Consider the following 20633-nt stretch of genomic DNA (forward strand, 5'->3'; position numbering starts at 1 on the left):
AACATAATGTGGAATCACCAGAGCTGCCAAAAAATCCCCGCTGTAGAAAGAAGATTAAGTCTTACAAAATGGACAGCAAACCACAAGTTTCATACAGAATGCTTGTTTCCAATATACTTAGATTTTATCATTCCATTGTTGCTTCCTGTATTATGGAAGCAATTTTTTTTAGAAAAGCATAGGTATGTCAGAGCCAGAAGCAATGGTCCATCTAAACCTGCATTTGTGACAGTAAGTAATACAGACATCATACAATACATTGATATCTCAGCATCTATTCCCAACCACAAAAATCCAGCCAGTGGCAGTGTCTCAGGTTTCCTCATTTTCCATGAATTTGTCTATCTTCTCTTCAGCTGATGCGCAGTGCTTTTTATTGCTGACTTTGGAAATTACTCCATAATTTAAAAACTCTTTGTCTAACAGAAATCCAAATTGGATCCAACTGAGGTTGGTGGTTTCCACCTGCTATATTGGGTTTTCTGATTACATACCCTAATTTTCCATTTGTACCCTTCTGTAAGCACTTGAAGAAGGCACTTACTGCTTGAGGTGGCTGCTGGCACCCTGGGGCCAACAAGGAGAGATCAGAAGCAATTTTGCAGTGTTTACCTTCTCCTGGCCACAGGCTGCTGGATCTGGGTGGTGGCCCCACAGTGGATCAGTTCAGTGTGGATCCTTCCTTCCTGGCTGCTCCTGGCTCCCAGCAAGCAGCAGCAGGGCTCAGCAGCATCCTGCTCATTCCTGAAGCTCCTGGGATCAGTCCCCAGTGGTCTGCCTTCTTCCACATGGATTTATTTGTGACCCAGGACCTTTCTAAGTAAAGGAAACCCAACAGGAGTCACACTGAACTCTGGTCAGTCAATGAAATGGTCTTGTTTTGACTGGGCACTTGCCACCTTGGCTGGGGGGGCTGCTTGCCCAGCATCTGTGCCCCATGGGGCATATTGTGGCCCTGCTCCACTCACCAGAGGGGATGATGTAATGTCCAGATGATCACAACTGAAGGGCTATCCCAGTTATTTTCCATCTCAGCAAGAAGCAGACATTTTCCCAAGTCCCATGGAAGTCCTGGTGCTTGGCTAGTGATACCATAAGCTCCTGAGCCAGGCAAGCACCAGGGGCCAGTGGTAGCCCTGTGGAGTCAGGAACATTTGGGAATTCAGCCACTGGGACTCTAGGCACAGCAACCCTCAGTGTGGACTGTTTTCCTTCCTGCAAATAACCTGCTCAGTTTTGCTTTATTTTCATAACTAATCACAGCAAAACCAAGCCTGAAATTCTTCCTAGCAGCATGTCAAGCTCTCTCCACACCTCTCCTGGTACCTGACTGTGACAATCCCCATCCTACTGGCATTGGAGTGGGGCTGCCCAGTGCCAGCCCCAGTGAGCATGTGGTCAGTAGTGGAAGATGGATCCTGCCCACAGGACCTGCCTGCACACTGAGGGACAACACCTCAGAGGAGGGGGCAGGTGGGCTTCTCCTTCATGGCACTGGAGGGCACTGAGACCAAAACAAAACCTGGTGCAGCAGGAGCATCTCCAGCTGCTCAGCACTGCAGACCCATGAGCACCTCAGGCAGAAAAGGAGCTGAGGAGCAGAGCTAGGATGTGCAATGAGAGATGAGATTTCAATAATCTGTCAGAAATACTGCTTACAAATGTCAGCTTGTAAAAATTTATCAATGTGCAGACTGAAATATTCCTACTCCTGGGATACCTTTTTTTCTTTTAAGATTGAAATTTTTCCTTCTTCTGTATATGTAGCCTAGGAACGAGCATTCTGACATTTCTCTATTCCTTTTCAGGCTCCATGTTGCTGTGCACAGAGATCCCTCTAACTTTTTCTTTTTCTTGGCTTTGACACTCAGGCTTGCCTCTGTACATTTAAACAGTAGCCCAAAGCTGCGCTGCAGGATCCCGATGTGCATCCCCACTGAGGAGCACAGTGGGATGGCAAGGAAAGCAGCTGAGAGACTCTGGAATGCACCAGCGAGTGGGAGCAGCAACACTGGGGCGAGTAGAAGCAACCATGGCTGCAGGGACAGCCATCCTTGCTTCCCCATGTGTGGGAAAGAACCTCCAGGAGGGCAGCCCACCACAGGGATGGGGAAGGAGAAAGGCAAAAGGTTATGCTGGGGATACGGCGGCTCCTTGCAGGCAGAAAATCTGAATTGAGCATATAAACATCCCATGCTTCCCAGCATGATTTTCAATTAAAATAAACCCATTCTGTAACACCGCCAGAGAATGGTTCACTGAGAAATTTATAGTCTGAAGTATAAAGGAACTCAATCACTATTACTCTGTGAACATTTATTAAGAATATTAAAATGAAATTAAAATTGACAGATTAGGGAGATTTGATGCCCTTTGTGGACACTTACTTTTATTTTCAGGACAAAGTTGCTTTGCTTCCAAGAAGTCTGATGAATTCATAGATAGGAACTCACTAAAATCATCCACCATGGTATTGTATAGCACTCATTTTGCTTGCTGTTAAGTGATATTTTGTAGTTCCTCTGTTACCTCAAGAGACTGAGTTGATTGGCCTGGGTTAAGCCAAAAAACCAAAAATAGAAAACCACAAAGTATTGTAACATATATCCAAAATAATAAATCTGTAATCAGCAAAGAAGAGAACCTCTGTTAACATCTTCTTAATGTAAAACAAGTATTTTTTGAGGTATGCAAATAAAGAGAGTTAATGAGACCAATTTTAAAAAGTAGCTTTTGCAAGCCCAATCGTTTTGGATTACTTAGTATGCAGATTGCTGAAGGCTGAGCTGCTCCGAGGAATCCCTTAACTTTTTGATGGCTGAGTGCTGCACATGTATATCCCTGTAAGCTGTGTTGGTCCTGCCTGGAAGAGGCAGCCTTCCCAAGGAACTAGTTACACGTTTTCCATGAGCTGGTCCCTACAGCTTTTAACACAATTTTGCACTGCACTTGTAACTGGATCAACAAAATAAATTGGCACACCAATGCCAAAATCCCCAAGCACTTCTTTCTCCTGAGAAATTCAACTGCACAATAAAAATGAATAACAGGAAAAAAGTTTTATCATGTGCATCATCTTATATGAAAAACCACAAATATTTGGTCTTGATTTAGGTTGTTTCTTCATATTGCCACAAGATGTTAGCACCTTGACATTTTGTTATTATTATTGCTGCTTTCATTTCTAAGCTGGTGCATTTTCTACCTTGTTCTAAGCATGTCCTGTGCTCTTACCCTAGGGTACAAAATTTCACCTCTTTCCTGGTCTTTTAGTGATTATCAATGAACATTTAGTAACTATTAAATAATTAACCTGTAGATCAACCTCCTCTCACAAGTACATGACCAAGGCAACTGGTAAACTCAGTAATATGTGCATGATTTTCAAGAGACAAATATGTCTCTCTCTATGACATATAGTTGAAAAATATCCAGCATGTCTGAAAAAAAGTTACTTTCTAGATGCTTCCATCCATATTCAAATTTTACCTTTAGATCCCAGTTTTTCAGTTTGCTATGACACATACATTCACCTAGAGAGTTAGACAGCATCTAACACCACCACAGTCTTGGCAGAAAAGTCCTTGTTGATACTTCTATCACTGTAAAATCAACTCATGCTGAGTGAATTAATTACTTACTAAGTTGACAGTTTTTAAGAGAGCGCAAGATAAAACCAACCAAAAAGAAAGCCAAATATAAAATTCCAAATAGAACCACAGTGTCTGTTGAACTGTTAAAATAAGAATGCAATAATTTTTGCAGTGTTGAACGTTGGTCCTTGGATGAGTTTTTAGTATCACATTTCAAAACACATTGCTCATACAGCTTTCTTGCAATGCTTTTCAACATGCATATCAGCCAGTCCCAAAAGTCTAAAACCTCTCAGGCTAACTCTGGAAACTATTTAGCACCTGAATCCCATTTATTTCTACATAAACATCTCAGTTCCTTAGTCATAACTGGGAGAAGTGTACTCCTCTACCTCTCAGGATTTATTTAATAAATTTTACATAATATTCCTTAAGTCCTTTAAATACTACTCTCTGTTCAAGAGGAGAGCCCAAAGATATCCTAAACAGATCAAAGTGAAATAAAAAATGAAGTGAGATCAGCAGTGACAAGATGAGCTTTGCTTTGGCTCCTGGAGATGAATAGATAGATAGATAGATGGATAGATAGATAGATAGACAGACAGCATGTAAACACATTACTAAAAGCCTCAAATTACAATCCATAATTTGCAAACTCCAGATAAGAGCATTTGAGTATGTATACTGAAACTCAAAACTGTTCTTAATTCATGGCATTGAATTTTTCCTCTACTGTCACTTAAATAAAATTATTTCCATTATTCGCTAGAACAGGTAAATAGCAAAATGCAGAAACTCATACCACAAGTTATATTTATGGAAATATTGTCTAATTTTTGAAGAAACAACTTTGTGCTGTGTCATTGGTTCAGGACAGATGGCCTCATAAACCTCTCAGCAATATATAAAACCCAGGGTTATATTTTACAGGCTCCAGGACCTGCATTTCACAGAGATGACTGAGTGCTGCAGCAGAGAACCAAAAGCCATTTCTGCCGAGTGGTGGGATGTGAGCTGAAGGGCCTATCACCTGCACACAGTGCAGGATGAGACCAAAATGGGGAGTAACCAAGAGCTGCTGTCCCCACTAATGTGCTGCACCACGCTGCACTGTCAATGGCAAGCTGTAGATCCATGAACTCCTTGATTTCTTAAATTAATTTTTGGTCATATGCTCACTCCCAAGACTGAGTGGTGATGCTGAAACAAAAGCCCATGGAAGCAGCATGTTACACAGCAGAGTCTGAATTTATACACCCTGCCCTTTCTGGCTCCACAAATATTCATAGGTGGCGCTTCTCTGTTATTAGTATCCATGGTATGAACATCAGGCTTCATGTGACATATTCTCATTTACTGGCATTTTACAAGAGACATCTGCTTACTTAAGTCAATATATCTACAGCTGAAATACTCCCATTTATCCTACTTACCTTCTCCTGTGTTACAAATCTGCCTGGGGTTTAATTACTGGAAAACCTCTGAAACAGTATTGATTGCAGATACTAAGGGGTGACCTGTCCCAGATCCACCTTGTGCTTGCTCAGGGCTGCTGCCCATGCTGGGTGCAGCTGACACACAGGTCCACACACCTGCCTTGTCTCCTCTGCCCTGATGGTGTTTCTTGCTGGACTCAGGTGCTGAGAAGGAAGAATCCATCATACTCCAAAGTAGAGTGGCACAGCTGAAAGGAGCACGTTCAGCAGGAAATATTTCCACTCAAGTAGCCTGCAGAAAGAGTGTGGTAGGGAAGTAAAACCAGGAAATTAGGCGCAGAAATCTCTGTTCAAAACAGGATATTAAGGTTTCTCCCAAAATACTGCTGAAGAAACCCAGAACTAAAATCATCCACGCTGTTTAATTTTAGCCCTTGCAAGTACAATTTCCAGGGACATATGGGCCTTGAATGCCATTACCAAGTAGTACATTTTTCTGTGTCTCAACACACAGTGTGGATGGCACTACCTAATGAGCAGTGGCAGCAAATCCTCTTGATCTCCACTGCCTACACCATTGCCAGCCCTCTGCATCTAAGCAAGGAGAAGCAAAGAGTGGTCTGAGTAGGTTGTCAAAGCTGTCCTGGGGTATGGACATGTCAATTGCAAGTGACCTCCCCAGGCATCTGCTGGCAGCAGAGAAATTTTGAACTCAGAAATCTCACTGTTTTGCAGATCCTTAAGGCAGTTGTGGGTCTCTGTCACAGCCTTGGCTCAACATGTGGTACTTCAGTTTGTTTTCATCCAGGTCTTCCACCTCCTTGGCTAGGCCCCCTCAGGCCTCCCCAAGCCAGGAGTGCTGGGTTTAGGTCTAAAACTCCTGAGGAATATCAGCATGGCTCCCAACCCAATCTGAACTGGAGACCCAACCCACCCTACCCACATCTCCTCCCTGCCCAGCCTACCCTTCCTTGTGTCCTCCCTGCCAAAGCACTTCCAACCTCACCCACCTTCTATGTAGTCTTTAGTCTTTAGGCCACCTCCTCGCCCCAGAGCTTCTAGTTCCCTCGTTCAGTGGTGGTGGGTGGATGTATGGCTGTCGCCATGCCTGAAGACTCCTTGAAGTACAGAGAAAGGAGAACAAACACTAGGACACACACTTCCATTGAAGCCATGAGTGTATGAACTACGCAGAGACCATGTTTCACTGTTACTTTGGTGGCCACAGGATTATACATACCAAGTTTTGCCTTTTCAGCTGGTTTCCATGTACTTTTTTTATTCATCTGGAAAATGCTGTCATGCTGACAGCCACATAGAAGATGGCAAACAACTAGGCAACTGGATGGACATTCGGTGTGGGATCCCAGGGATGCTTCAGAGGGCTTTGTGAGTTCAAAGTTGTGAATGCCATAAATGTTACCACAAGTGGTTCACTGACACATATTCCAAGTGGTCAAAAAACAATTTTCCCACAGCGACTTGTGACTCATTGTAGCCATAGCCATGCTAGGCAGAAGAGTACTTTTGGAAGACTGTACCAGCCTTGGTAGGAGTGACATTTTTTGGATGAAATTTTCAGGAGTCTCAAGCTTCAAGAAAGTACAAGAATTCTTCACCTTTTTTAACCCATGATTTTCCCTATTGCCTGTTTCTTTAGACACTGGAGACTGTCTGATGCACACACTTCCATTTGCTGATTTTTAAGCACTCCTGGTTTTGAGACATCTTTCCTCTGTTTTGATCAGTAGATACTTTACTTGAAACCCCTATCTGGCTGCTAACATAACTTCAAAAGTATCTGCAGTGCAGAAGATTTTGGGTTATTTTCCTCTAAGTGATTATCAGGCCATTTCACATTTGCACATGGTACCATTAAAATGCTTATAAATGCCCCTCCTCATCTCTGAATTGCTTTGTCTTGCCCAGTTTTAACTCATCATGGCTTTTAACTCTCATTTTTTTCCTGCTATTAGTAACTTAGATTATATTCTTGTGTAGCTGCCACCTCTGTTTTCCATTTCCAGAGTTCATTTGTTAACCTCAGGTTTTTTGAGTGGTCCCTTGTGAAGTCACATTGGTGTTTTACTTGTTCTCTGCATATTTTTTTTTCAGAGGAATTTTAATCTGTTGCATTCTAAATTCAGATTTCTTAATATAATTCTCCAGCTTGTTTGCACACCCTTGGATCTGAGGTATTTCTCATGTATCCAGGCCACTAAGACCCTGATCTAACTAGGCAGTTAAGCATGTACTTAATTTAAAGAACATGTATAATCCAATCCCTGTTCAACACATATACCAACGGCTGTTCCAATGGGACAAAAGCACATGCTGAAAGTTTCTGTAAATTTGTAAAACTTCTGTTCTTGAAATTTAAGCCTTCAGTACTACTGCAGCACCTTCCGGTTCCTAAAGAGTTTGTCTCAACTAAACAAAAGGAGATTTGCAATACTCTGTTGTTTTCATCTTTTCATTTTCATAGGGCTTTTCACCTTCTGGGCTTTTAGGTCACTGCAGTTATTTACATCCATTAGACAAAAGCAACAGCATGTTTTACCATACTGGGATGACAAGTCACCATGCTCTTGAAAAGCAAGAGATCACTTACTCACACTAAGCAAAAGGAAGCAGACTTTTTAGACCTCCAATTTCTGATCAGTAGAACTTGCATTTGTGGAAGAATCTGAAGAAATCAGCTGTGAAGGCTCAAGCTTACACATCTTCCTCAGGGCTCAGGCTGAGAGGTTGCACAAAACTCATATGCTCTCAGGCCAGGCTTCAGCTCAGCTCTCTGTTCAGGTGACTTCTTTCCTTCTTGCAAAAAGTGACACCTACCATGCATAAAGAAATGTGTTTCCATGGGATGAAGGAAAGGAGAAAGGATTCCCACTGCCGTCTCCCTGGAGTAATATGTCTGTTTCTCACCACAAACCCTCCTGGAAGAGCAAAGTTATGATTCAGCAGTATAGTACTGTCCTGGTGATTATTCTGGGCTTTTTTCACCCCAAACTTCTAAAAATATTAATTTTTGCTCTAACAACCAAATACCAATTGAAAAGAAATTGAAAGGAAGTGACATGACCAAGCAGCAAATGTTCTTTTTACCAGTCAGCTTTGCATTTTAGAGATAATGTAAAGATAATGCTTAAAAACTTTGCACCTTGAGACAATCAAGCAACATTCCCACAGTCAACCAGTTGCATTACTTACAGCTTCACTAACTGCCTCCTAAGAAAAAAGCTGTTTTGCATCCTGGCTAAACTGTTGACTTGGAACATGATTTCCAGGCAAAAGGCAGAACAGAGCAAGACCTGTTTGATTCCTGGCTTGTTGTCCTGTCAATGGCTTACACAACATTTCAGTTTAAATTATTTTAGTCTTTTCTCTCTATTTTTTCTTTTTCCTTTTTTTTTCTTTTTTTTTTTTTTTTTTTTTGGTAGGTTTGCCTCATGTTTCAGTATTATCTGTTAAAAATGCTGTGCAGCTTGATACTATCACCAACACCCCAACAGCACTTTAGCACTTTATCACTTACTCCCTTTCAAGCAGAAAAGGAATTTTTCTTGGTGTTAATGGAAGTGCAGTCAAGAGCTGTGTGGGACCCCTCTGAGAAGAGAAGAACATACTATGTATTTAGTTTAAATAAGGTTTGGAGATTTTTTAATAGAAAAATAAAAGGCTTTATTAACACAGGAAACGATTCAGAAGGATCTGCGTGCTACAAAGCAGGGTAATATCCCTCAGATGGTACAATTACCCAGACAACTGGAAAAGCTTCCAATTATACAAATAAGGCACAGCACTGCAAAGCTGATAGCAATGTGGAAAGTTACAGAAAGGTATTCGGCAAATTCTTCTAGGGAATAAAAGGCAAGCATGTTGCAATCAGCAGCCAAACTTGGATAACATGATATTTAACGTATTAAAGATGTCTAACATTTCTTCATAACAAAATAGAGGAGTCATAAATCACAAGGTACTGATTCCTTTGGGTATCACAATTCTACAAGTTTGAAGACAAAGAATATATCAAGTTTCCTTCTCATTATATTCTCCATATAGTAACCCTGAGGTTGGAGAAAGAGGTGAGAGTTTGTGGAAATATGCCTTCAATGAGGGAGAGGCAAATATGCTTTGGATTGCTTGAATTTCTTAAGGGAAGAGTCTGCTGCCTGAATAACTGGAAGCCTTTTGCCTTGTAGGGATGAAATAACAGAAAAATTGGTATTATACTAAGTAATCTGAACATTATTTTGTAACCAAGACTGACCTTTAAATTTATCCACTTTCCCTATCAAATGCTCTCTTCCAAAAACTAAATACTGAGTCATTCTTTTCCTGTCTCTTTCCATTTTCAGGGGTTTTTGTGTTTGCACGAACTATTCCTGTTTCTCCATGCTAAGGCAATTTAGCTACTAAAAACCCCAAACAAACACAGAAGGGACACTTCAAAGTAGCCAGACATCATGCGTCAGAGGAGAATTAGAGAATTCTAATAACTGTCTGAGCATTTATTTGCCATCATTTACCTGATCATTTCAAAGTACTTTTGAGCCTTTAAAGCTTTACAACATCCCACAAAGTTGGTGGTTTTTTAACCTTCTTTCACAGACAGTAAAAATGATAAAGAAATAGCTTAGCCCCCCTGCTGTAGGTCATATGGATAGTAAGAAAGAGGTGCTATAAACAAGGTGACAAGGCTACAATGTTCCAGCCATTAGCCAACACCATCTTCTGGAACCAGCAGTCAGTAACACTGCTGTCTGAGGGGAATGGGGAAACCACTGCAACTTCTTGAAAATTATTACACAAGGCAGCCTTCCCTAAAAACTGGAGAGCCAAAGGTGAATTTTGAATCACATTGTGTATCTGTCGACATTAAAATAAAACCAGTCAGGTGCTTAGATGGTGCTCTAAACAATAGAGTGGGGCACATGAAAGAAGAGCCTGCTTCTTGCCATCTGCATCTCCCAGGAGCTGTGGGGAGCCCACTTGTGCAAAAGGATCAACAGGAGCCCCAGGACACTGGGTGGGGAAGGCTGTGCTATGTGAAGGCACATGAGCAAGCTTTTGTGGGCTGCTGCATCGGGGGTCCACAGCCTGCAGCACTGTTAGCCTGTTTGCTGGGCGAGGCTGCCACCAGAGCCAGGCAGGGCAGCCCAGGGGTGGGAACACTGCTGTACCTGTGCTGCACGTAGAGCCACTCCGTCCATCTGGTCCAGTGCCACAAGGGAGGGTTCCTGCAAATACAACACACAGACTGGACCTGTGGGCATGGCATGAAGCTGTGTCAGGGGAGGCTGGGTATAAGGAAAAGGTTTCACAGCCACAGGGCGGCAGGGCACTGGAACAGGCTCCACAGGGGAGTGGTCACAGCTCCAATCCTGACAGAGTTCACAGAGTGTTTGGACAACACTCAGGCACATGGTGTGACTCTTGGGGATGGTTCTGTGCAAGGCCAGGAGCTGGACTTGATGATCCATGTGGGTCCCGTCCAGCTCAAGGGTTTCAGTGTTTCTGCTTCTATGACTGCTTCTGAAGTTTCAGCCCCGTGCAGAGAAGCCTCCCCAAGCAGATTACATCCAGCACTCGGGATGTATGGAGCTGAGATCATTACAGTGCCGTGACGACCACAGCAAACGTTGAAAGGAGTCCAGGCCATTATTGCATAAGACTTGAGCGCTTTCCTGGCAGTGACTGCAAAGAGTATGAAAATGCTGAAACTGAATTTATCCTCAGTTTCAACATCTCTCAGAAAGAGTCAAACAGCAATGGAATTTCAAGAGGGAAAAGCTCCTATAAAACTAATGGCTTTTCACTCTCCCTCTGTCAGCAGATGATTAATTCCTGGTGCTGGAGGTGCATCTGAGTGACTTAGAATGAAGTTCTGGAAGTCACAAAGAAGCAAGAGAGGTTCTGACCGAGGCTTAATCATTCTATTCTCAGCCGTTGCTCTGTCCAAAGCTCTGCTGAATGGAAGCCAGTAAGAATTTTTCCTTGAAAACAGCAAAGGAAAAAGTCAAGATAATCTCAGTTTGCAACTTGGGATGTCACATTAAGAAGAAACTAAAGCAAGACAGATTAAAAGCAGTATTATTTTTTTCTCAAAATCAGATGCCTGATGGTTAGCACCAAAATCTCCTTTTTTTTTTTTAATTTGTATGTCTACTCCCAAAGCTAGTATAAACTGGCTGAATGGGGTTTCTGAAACATATGCCACATAGGCTGACACATTAATTTGGAACTGTAGGTTAATTAGACTGACCCAAGTTCAAAAACTTTCTCTAAGTGATTCCCCAGCCCAACACTAACTTGTCATAGTCACTGCAAAGTAGTGCAGTGAGCAATCTACCTCTAAATACTTCCTGTGCTAGAGCTGAGAATAGAGACATGATAATATAAAATACTTTATCATCATTCCATTTAACTTTAAAAAGTACACACTAGACAATATAAATCCAGCATGCATTCATACAGATAAGATTACTATATTTTTTAATATTGAAATATTTTTACCAGTGCTTATTAAGCTACCCACCAAACATCTAGAAATTTTAATTTTTAAAAAATCAGGATTTTTAGGAAGCAGTAGAACAACCAAAACTTTTTTGCCAATCAAAACATTCCCAAACACAGATTTTACTTTTTCCAAAATTTCATAATTATTTTTTTTAATTCCTTGTTATTGTTTTTCCCAAAATGGAAATTTTGGTTTAAGCAGTACTGCCATCAGAGACAGAAAGTCCTGTTCTTGATGTAGATATTCAACAGTGGGCATTAACTATTATCTTTCTGCATTGCCCTTCATACAATCCATACCTTTAACTTCTGCAGAAGAAAAAGCAAGTGTCCCCCAGAATAAATTGTCTGGTCCACCTGTAACTGCTGGAGTAACTCCAGCTGACTTTACATGAAACTCGACTGACATGCTGTGAGAAACAGTAGCTTGGGATCACCTAATTAAAGACTGTTTAAAAAAGCAAGCAATTGCTACTCAGCATAGCGATTATGTTGTGGAATATGTGTAGTGAGGTGCTAACTTCCTTCACCTTGCCCTTTGTCTTGCTGTATTTTGTCCAACTGCTGACATGCCATCCAGAAGGTCCATCTGGTTTTGCCAGGATATTATTTCAAACCTTCTTTCTGCAGGCAACAATGCTGCCCATCTGGTATCCTCAGCCTGTGCTTTAGCATGCTGTGACTTCTGGTGACAAAGCTATCAATGGCACAATTAAACAGGAACACTTTCCAGATGCTACAGGAGGAATACAGTGGCTCCAGCTCAACCCTTGCCCTTTCAGGTGGCAACTATGTGGCCTCTTCTTAAAACTGTTCCCACTTGAGAGTCTTCATACAAATTCCCATCTCCCTCAGGTCCTTTCAGACTCCTGCACTGCTCAGTGGCACTGAAGCCCTACTATTTGAATCTCTACACTTCACTTCCTTTGCAGAGGAATTACCTTGTAAAAGAGAAATATCATCTAACCTGGTACAATTCACCTTTGAAAAAACTCCTATTGCTTTTAATTTTTACATTCTCCACTTGCCTTTCTTTGTTCTCTATTGCTTAAAATCTCTACACACAACTGAGATGACACTAATGAGCTGACCAGATTATTTTTCCCTTTCTGTAACAGAGGGTGCTACAGGCATTATCCCCCAACTATAAAGTGCTGGAGTTCACAGGTTTTGAAAAATCCTTTCTACCAGACTTGCAATTTCCTCTTCCATATCTTGGACTATTATGAGATGGACATTATCCAACTACTCTTCAATTGCAGACATACTTATTTGCACTTTCACAGTTACTCCTGACTACCTTTGTTCCCATAGTCTGCCTTATAAAATCTAGTCTCATTATCAAACAAAAGCAAAGTATTCTTTAGCTTGAGATAATACTTGGACTAGCTTTATCTTCATCCCCTCCTTATCTGACTGTGGAGAAGATGAGACTTTTTTGGACCCTGCTTCTAATCAGGTGAAATATATTCAGTTAGAAAATGGTCTTGTCTCCAGTTACAGACCTCAACAAAAGGTTCAGATAAGCTATTGATGGCACTGAGTTACATGATAGAAAGGTCCCAATACTTAGAAATAATCAAATTTGGAAGTTCTTTGCTCTGGAATTGCACTGGCTAATATGCCGGTTATCATCAAAAAAATCCACTTGGTCCAAAAGAGAGAAGAAAACTATTTCAACACGGATTTCAGCTTTCAACATTCTTGTCATTTTACATCTTGCCATTCTTGTCTACCTTACCTTATGTGCTGCAACATCCCAGAAGAGGTCCATCCAAGTAGAACAGCCCTGTCTGGATCTGGCATGCCTGGGCCCAACCCTTTGTTTCTGCAGAGCACTCACTCATCTTCCAGCTCACCCAGAACACACCTTACACTTCCTGCCCACCCATCATCCAGCAGACAAAACTAGTACTCACAGCAAATATAGAAAAAATAGAGGGAGTTTGTATTCATTAAATCCCCCAAACCCCTCTTCCAAGTCCTCTGGCTTCAATGTACTCAGAAGATCTTCCTTTCTCTGTCTCAAGCTCCTTCCATCTTCACCATGCCAAAACCCCAGATCAAGCCTCATTTAATCTATATACAAGGAGCAATTTCAATCTACTTAATATGTGTAATGAAATTGCTCACTGCTCAATATATTGCGGAGTTTGGGAACATTTATGAAGCTGCCACAAAACTTTCAGTGCACTGTAGAATTCTACTTTGAACTGCCAAAGAAACTGGAGGTTCTTGCCATAAAATTGAGGTCCAATGTGTCACAGAGCTCACATTGTTTTGTCTAATTTGAACCTGGAAACAATTTCTTTGTTTTTTTCAGAACCGGTGAGTAACCACTGAGCAATTAAATTCATGCTTCCATATTAGTACTGAAACAGATTTTCACAGTGGGTTTGGCCTTCTAAGAACCTTCTACCCGACAATGGCATCTCCTCTCATAATATCCACATTAAAGAACAGCTGAAATGCAGAATGCTTTTTTCCCCACATACCACACTTCCAAGAGAACCTTTACTTTTAACTCCTATAGGGATTTTATGAAAGACTGAGGGAGCAAGACATCCCAATACAACCTCTGTATCATATTGGTCAAAATGGAATATTTTTAGCCAGAGTCCATAATGTTTTATGTTTCAATTGAACTGCATGCTTGTCCACTGTATTCCTATGAGCGATGCCTCACCTGACAGGATCATGGTGGTGCTCCCAGGTGCTACACGCTGAAGTAGAGCTGGCAGCACATCTTTGCCTTGGGATGCCCTGGTACAAGCCATGCAGGAATGCTCCTGGGCTTCTGAGGTTTTCAACAAGGCAGGCGCATGAGAAATGCCCTCTGGGGCAAGACCCGTCATCCACCCAGTCCTGCAACCTATCTGTGACAATGGCTGTACTGTAAATAAGTGTGTGCAAATAAAAATGCAGTAATATATCTGGCAGAGCTTACTCAATTCCGGTTGTTGTAATCACTTCAACAGAACATTCATTTTGGATTGGCAATTTTCACATTTATATTGTGTTTTGTACAATCGTAACGACCAAACAAAATAAGCTCGGTCAGTTTAATCCCTTAAACCATCCTCAGAGTCTTTCTAATTACAAACAATGAGCAGGCAGCACCTCTTCATGAGGAAAAAGGGAGAGAAACATTAAATGAACATACAAACCCCACAGGTTAAATTGGCTTATTAAAATTCATTCATCCTGGCCAGCACATTTTATTGAGCAGAGCCAGAAAATGGCTCTAAGTGGGCATGGAGGGAGTCTCCCATGTTGTTAGTCATCTTCAAAAGAGTGGAAAACCCACTAGAATAAACTGTATGGAAAGGAAAATGGAGGTCCCTACACACCCCTGAAAATCCCCTGGGGCTGCACAACACAGCTGTAGCCAGCCTGACGTCTCTCAGAGGAAGAATGCCCTGAAGACTTCTCCTGTGATGTACCCCATCTTCCCTCACCAACAACTCTCTTGGTGTGCAGGCAGGATCCAGTACAGGCAGAGGTACAGCCCCAGCTCTGTACTGGTAATTTCCAGAAAAAACAACCAGTTTCCTTAGACATAGGTGTTTGGCTGGAAATTAAATCCTTTTTCAAAAAGCATGGATACTGAGGAGTACTTGACCAGACCTTCTTCCAGTTTCCTGGAAGAAAAGGCTGTAATGGCCCGTGGCCTCTCTCCTCTTGCCCCTGTGCTCACACATAGTGTCAGTAACCTGTGACTTGGAGGGTGTTGCCTTCACACTGCTTTCTAGCTTTGGCCTTGTCAGCAGAGAGGACAAGAGAGATGGAAAGGGATAGAGTACTCAAGGAAGGCATAATCCTTAGAAACAACCAATAATGTACTCAGACAGACAAGTTAGAAGTGAAATACTATAGAACAATATTGTCAGATCTTCTCAGAAATGGCCTGCAGTGGAGAACTGGCCAGTCACACAGTGCTGGTTCTCCCCAGTCCCAGCTGCTAAACTGTTATGAAGTTAACGTTGCATGAAATAGTTTCCTAACTTCACTTTTCCATGGATGTAATAACTATCCATACCACAAGGGTGTTTCACAACTGAGAACGGGAAGAGGAGAGATACACAAGACACTTGGTTTTAAAATATCATCCATGCTATGAAAAACAAATGAGAATTCTGGATCTGACCTAACTGTGAAGCAATTTCAAGTGATAATAAGACACCAATGATAGATTTGTTAAATCTGGAGTACATGTGGAACTCATCTGAAGCATACAGCTGAAAAAGAAATACACTACTTATAAAAGGGATGCAACAGGACATTCTGTTCATAACAACTAGCTGAGGACAGTCTAGCCTGCAATTATACCATTTGTAGCCATAAGTTTGGTAAATTTTTAAATGTATGTTAATATTTATTGTTTACATAATAATTCATTAAGACAGTGTTCTCCTCCCCATTTTAGAGACACCAAAAGTCACTAGGCACAGTACAGCAAGGGGTTTACCACTAACTCATGGTGTAGTAGTCTTTTAGCTCAGAAGAAAAAAAAAAAATCAACATTTGGTTTCAAAAACATCACAATGATTTTGAATTGCTCATGGATTTCCAACATCAGCATGTTCACAAAATAGCTAGGGCCAATTGTTACTGCAACCATGTTGTCGGAATGTCTATAGCAGGACCAAATAAGTTAATATTTTGAAATCTTTTCCAGCATGATATTTCTGTGATTTCATCCCATGAAATGCATACTGCCTATTTTTTGAATCAAGCTACAGTCCATGCCCACACTGTCCCTTCTAGATTCTATCTAATATCTTCTTGAAAGACCTCAGTGTCAGCAATTTGGCTACTTCCCAACAAAGTTTGTTCCAAAGTCTAAGCCTTCTGGAGATGCAATAGAACATCTCTGTTTTCCATCTACTATGTGTTTTTATTTATGTTATTTCTTTGTAGTTCTTAGTAATTCTCATTACTGACATTTATGGACAATATTTTGCAATAACCTATCCCATTCTCATACACTGATTTCCACTTATTCACTGAATATGGAACTTAAGTCTCTAAGCTGGATTTCTTTTTTCTGTTTCCTGTGCTAGGAGCTTACTGAGTACTGAAGTTACTGATGGATCTGGGTGTAAGTACCCCTAGCCAAAGAGGTTAATCTACATATAAGTCTGTTTCAGAAAAGAATGCAGCTTGAAATGAAAACAAGAATAATTCTATGACAACCCATGCTCAGAGAAGCTTTTAGTGGTTAAAATAGCACATCAGTTTGCAGATGGCTTTTAGAGAAGAAAAACTAGATGCACCCTCCTCACCATCAACAATGTAATTTAATGTCGGGCGGCTTGCTGCCATTCATTTTTCTAACAGGTTTTGATCTTCCATAATTCAGGAACATTTTCTCACTTAGCAGAGGCTTCATTTCCCCTATACAGCAAAATCTTGAAACAGGTGAGTATTGCCATATAACATTGATAATGACCAAAGTCAAAGCATTTCCTATTCCTTTTTTGGTTTTTTTTTTTTTTTTTTTTTTTTTTTTTTTTGCTCCAGATCCAAAGTATCATGGCATTTTTTTCCATAGCCTAATACTGAAGTCAAAAACAGTTAAGGTGTACTTCTATGTCAAACACTGGTAATTTATCAGTAAAGGGGGAGGGATAGAGATTTATTAAGCAGACAGTGACTCCAAAGTACTGTGACAATTAAAAGGGAGCATTCCAAATTTTCAAGGACTTTTTTGATTACTCCATGGAGAAATCAGGACATAGGATACACATGTTATACCGCAACCTTTCACAACACAACAGCCTAAAGGCAATGAGAAGATTTTTGTACTGCTGAGGGTAAGTGGTCTGTGAATCCCACAGTAACATATTCAGGAAAATTACCTCGATCTTTGCCCTCTGCATGATTCATATTCTTTCAGGTTAACACTGAAAACAAAACATATGAAAATGCAAGTATGACGAGTGACTAGCTGTAAACACAGAACTGTCTGGTCAAAAACAGATGTAATTTTTCCTCCCTTCGTTTACTTTTTACTTACTCCCTTCATTTCCTTTACACATTATTCCTGCATGCAATGTTACCACAGAGAATTAAATCCCCATCTTACTTCTGGATAGGTTTTCAGGCTAAATTCAGTTTATTGCGTATTCAAATGAATATGCAATGAACATGGGATGAAAACTCTCACGAAAAACTATATTTTAATCTTCACAGAATCACATCATCAACTAGGTTGGAAAAGACCTTTGAGATTGTCAAGTCCAACCTATGACCTAACACCACCTTGTCCTAATTATTTAACTTTCAGATAGAAGAAAGATTTCTATTGATTTCACAAACTACAATGATTGTTTTTAACATAACATCTAAAAAGACTTCCTATGCCTGTAGCACAACCATGCAGGCAAAAAATTCCCAATCGAGAGATATTTGCTAAGCACAGACACTGTAAATACCTGGTTGCACATTTATAAAGAACATCATAGAAGACAAGTGCCATGTTGCTTCAACACCCTAAGAAAGTCACTCTCTTTTGGAAACATTAACACTTCCTTCGAAAAAAAAGAAAATCTGGTCCAAACCAAATTATAACTCCAGTACACATACTGATAAAGTTTCAGAACAATCTGGTTTGTATTGATGAGAAAAGGCCAAGGAAAGGCAAACAATAAGTCTGGCCTTCTCTACACCAAGCATCTTTTATGCTAGTTTGGCATTGTAAAAAAGGCTTTTCTGAGGTGCAATTTATATGTTCAACCATACAAAGACTTTTGCCTTGTCAAAAGAGTACAAAGAAGGCTTGGTAAATGAAAACCAGCCCAGCATTGGTATATGAAGTATTAGTGTCTCATCCCTTCTCACTCAATGGGATTAGTTTAGAATAATGTGTATTTTCACAACAAGAAGCCAGCATACACCCTTGTCTTGTTTACGTTTCTATTATTATGTCATACACAGGGGTAGGGCTCAACACACCATATGCAAACACCAACTTTTCATCTTCGGTTACTGCAAACCTGTTACTGTTACTGCAAGGCCTAGGCTTGGTATTACTCCTGAATCTCTGTGATCCTTACATTAGAACTGCAATCCTGGCTTTGAGTGTCACCACTCTAAAATACTTCTCAGCATAAAGTCCCAAAAGCAAATTTGCATGCACCAAAGACCCTGCCTACAGCATGCAAAGATGCTCAGTTTTGTTTAAACTTCACAAGCATTTTTTTAGTCTTCCCAGGTCTGAAAGACCTGTAAACTCCTCATTGGAGTTCAGAAAACGCAGAGTGCCTTGGGTCAGGACATCTACCCAGCAAAATGCACTGTCCTCCCCAGTGACAGGAGGTTCGCTGCACACAGAGCTGCACTGCTCCATCCACAGCGGGGCTGCTCACAGCGCTGCCTTCTGCTGTGCAGGCACAGTCACAGCGAGGCACAGGACAGGCTTTGCACGTGTCTGGTAAGTCAACATTACGATGGGAAAAATTCACCCAATGCCAAGTGCTCCAGCATAACCACATAACACTTCATTTGTGTGCTAAAAACTCAACTGGGATTTAAATGAATTAGATCCTTGTGCACAAGAGAAAGTTAACCCTTGTTGAATAAACCTTTTTTAGTAGTGTATCTGAATTCAAAATAATATAGTACTTAAAAAGTAGTTTAATTTGAATGCAAATTAAAAGACTGACATACTGTGTCTTCAAATATTCCTGTTTCATAATTGTTTCTTCGTTTTTTTCTTGTTGTTTTATGAGTGCAATGTTCCATCAGAGTCTTCTTTTTCCTATGTGCAACAAAACAAAAGATATCTTCTAAGAGCAGATGAAATAAATCAGAACAGTCAAAGTCAAGACTCTCACTCTGGTTTGACTTAAAACAGAAAAAAAACACATTACAAATACACCAAAAGTTTGCCAAGTCTCTTTAGTGACCCAGAAACTGATTATGATGTACTGAATTTTGAAAGTTACTAAATCTGCCCACATATAAAACACCAAAACAAAATGCTGGGACTCTGACACCAACAGGATTTTCTGTTCAAAATTAGACAGATGCAGTAGCATAGTGACTCTCAAGGAAATCCCTTGGGATTAACCCCTCCCACCAGGTAGTTGTCTGGATGAAACCAACAGGCATAGAGTTCTCTGAAGACAGCAGCACCTGCACCTTCAGTGGAATATTTCTATCAGCTGTGCTGCAGATTCATCCATGGTAACCTCTGGCTCTCAAAATGCCTCGGCTGAGTCTGGAGGGCTAAAGCCAAATTTCATCCCAGTGGCTGTGCCTGCCTCCTCTTACCTGTGCACTCCTGTCAGTGTGTGAAAATAACTGCACTGTTCCCAGCTCCCTTAGGGAGCAGTGCAGGACAAAGACAAAACTTTGCATTCAGAAGTATCATTCATTTTTTCATCAGCACAAGGTCCTGACCCAAAGCCATCTCAAGCTGGCTGTTGTCTGTCCGTTTGCTCCCCCGGGCTTTTGACTAGCACAGGTTTCAGTGTGGTATAAAGCTGGGCAAAATTATTTTCACACACAAATACAATGACGAGGTCACTGTGGCTGTGCCTATCAAAGCCAAGGGGTCCTAAATATAATTAGTGTACAGAAGGACAAGGTTGGAAAATTAAATTATATGTGCTGCAGAAAAATCTGTCTTTGTTTCCCAAGCTCTTATTGCTCTCATACTCAAGTGTTTTGTGTTTCCCTCATCAGCAAGCACCACCACTTGGGAATGGCTGTGTCCTTAGGTGGACACGTGATTCATGGTGTTGTTGCTGCAACTTCTGTGTGTCTTCCTGGAAAATTTCAGTCTTAATGGTACTTTTTTTCTTAAAGAAATATACTTCTAAGTCAAAACAGGTTTAGAAATATCTCACCAAGTCAAGTGAAGTCCAAGTGGGTAAAAGGCAGTTTTATTTTCTTGCTACAAATTTTCCAATGACACCTATTTTTATGTTACCAAGGGAAACCTCCATGATTTACTAACTACAAGCCCTTTAACAAACATGAATTCAAATATGCACTTGTACAGAACAAAAACAAATGCTTCATGAAGAAAGGTATGTTTTCCTTTTAAACACTTCTTCCGTTAGAATAGAAACAT

The 20633-nt window shown here is 40.8% G+C and overlaps 1 long non-coding RNA gene across 1 annotated transcript in view; it reads right to left on the reverse strand.

Moving 5' to 3' along the window:
* LOC137473363 (uncharacterized) overlaps positions 1–19600 on the reverse strand; it is a 38948-nt gene extending 19348 nt beyond the window's left edge. The window contains exon 1 of the long non-coding RNA XR_010998721.1: positions 19223–19600. This is a non-coding gene — a long non-coding RNA (uncharacterized lncRNA). The remainder of the gene's footprint in view (positions 1–19222) is intronic.
* Between the last annotated feature and the right edge of the window lie 1033 nt (positions 19601–20633).

This window comes from Anomalospiza imberbis, chromosome 4, assembly GCF_031753505.1.
Source record: "Anomalospiza imberbis isolate Cuckoo-Finch-1a 21T00152 chromosome 4, ASM3175350v1, whole genome shotgun sequence".
NCBI classification, from domain to species: Eukaryota; Metazoa; Chordata; class Aves; order Passeriformes; family Viduidae; genus Anomalospiza; species Anomalospiza imberbis.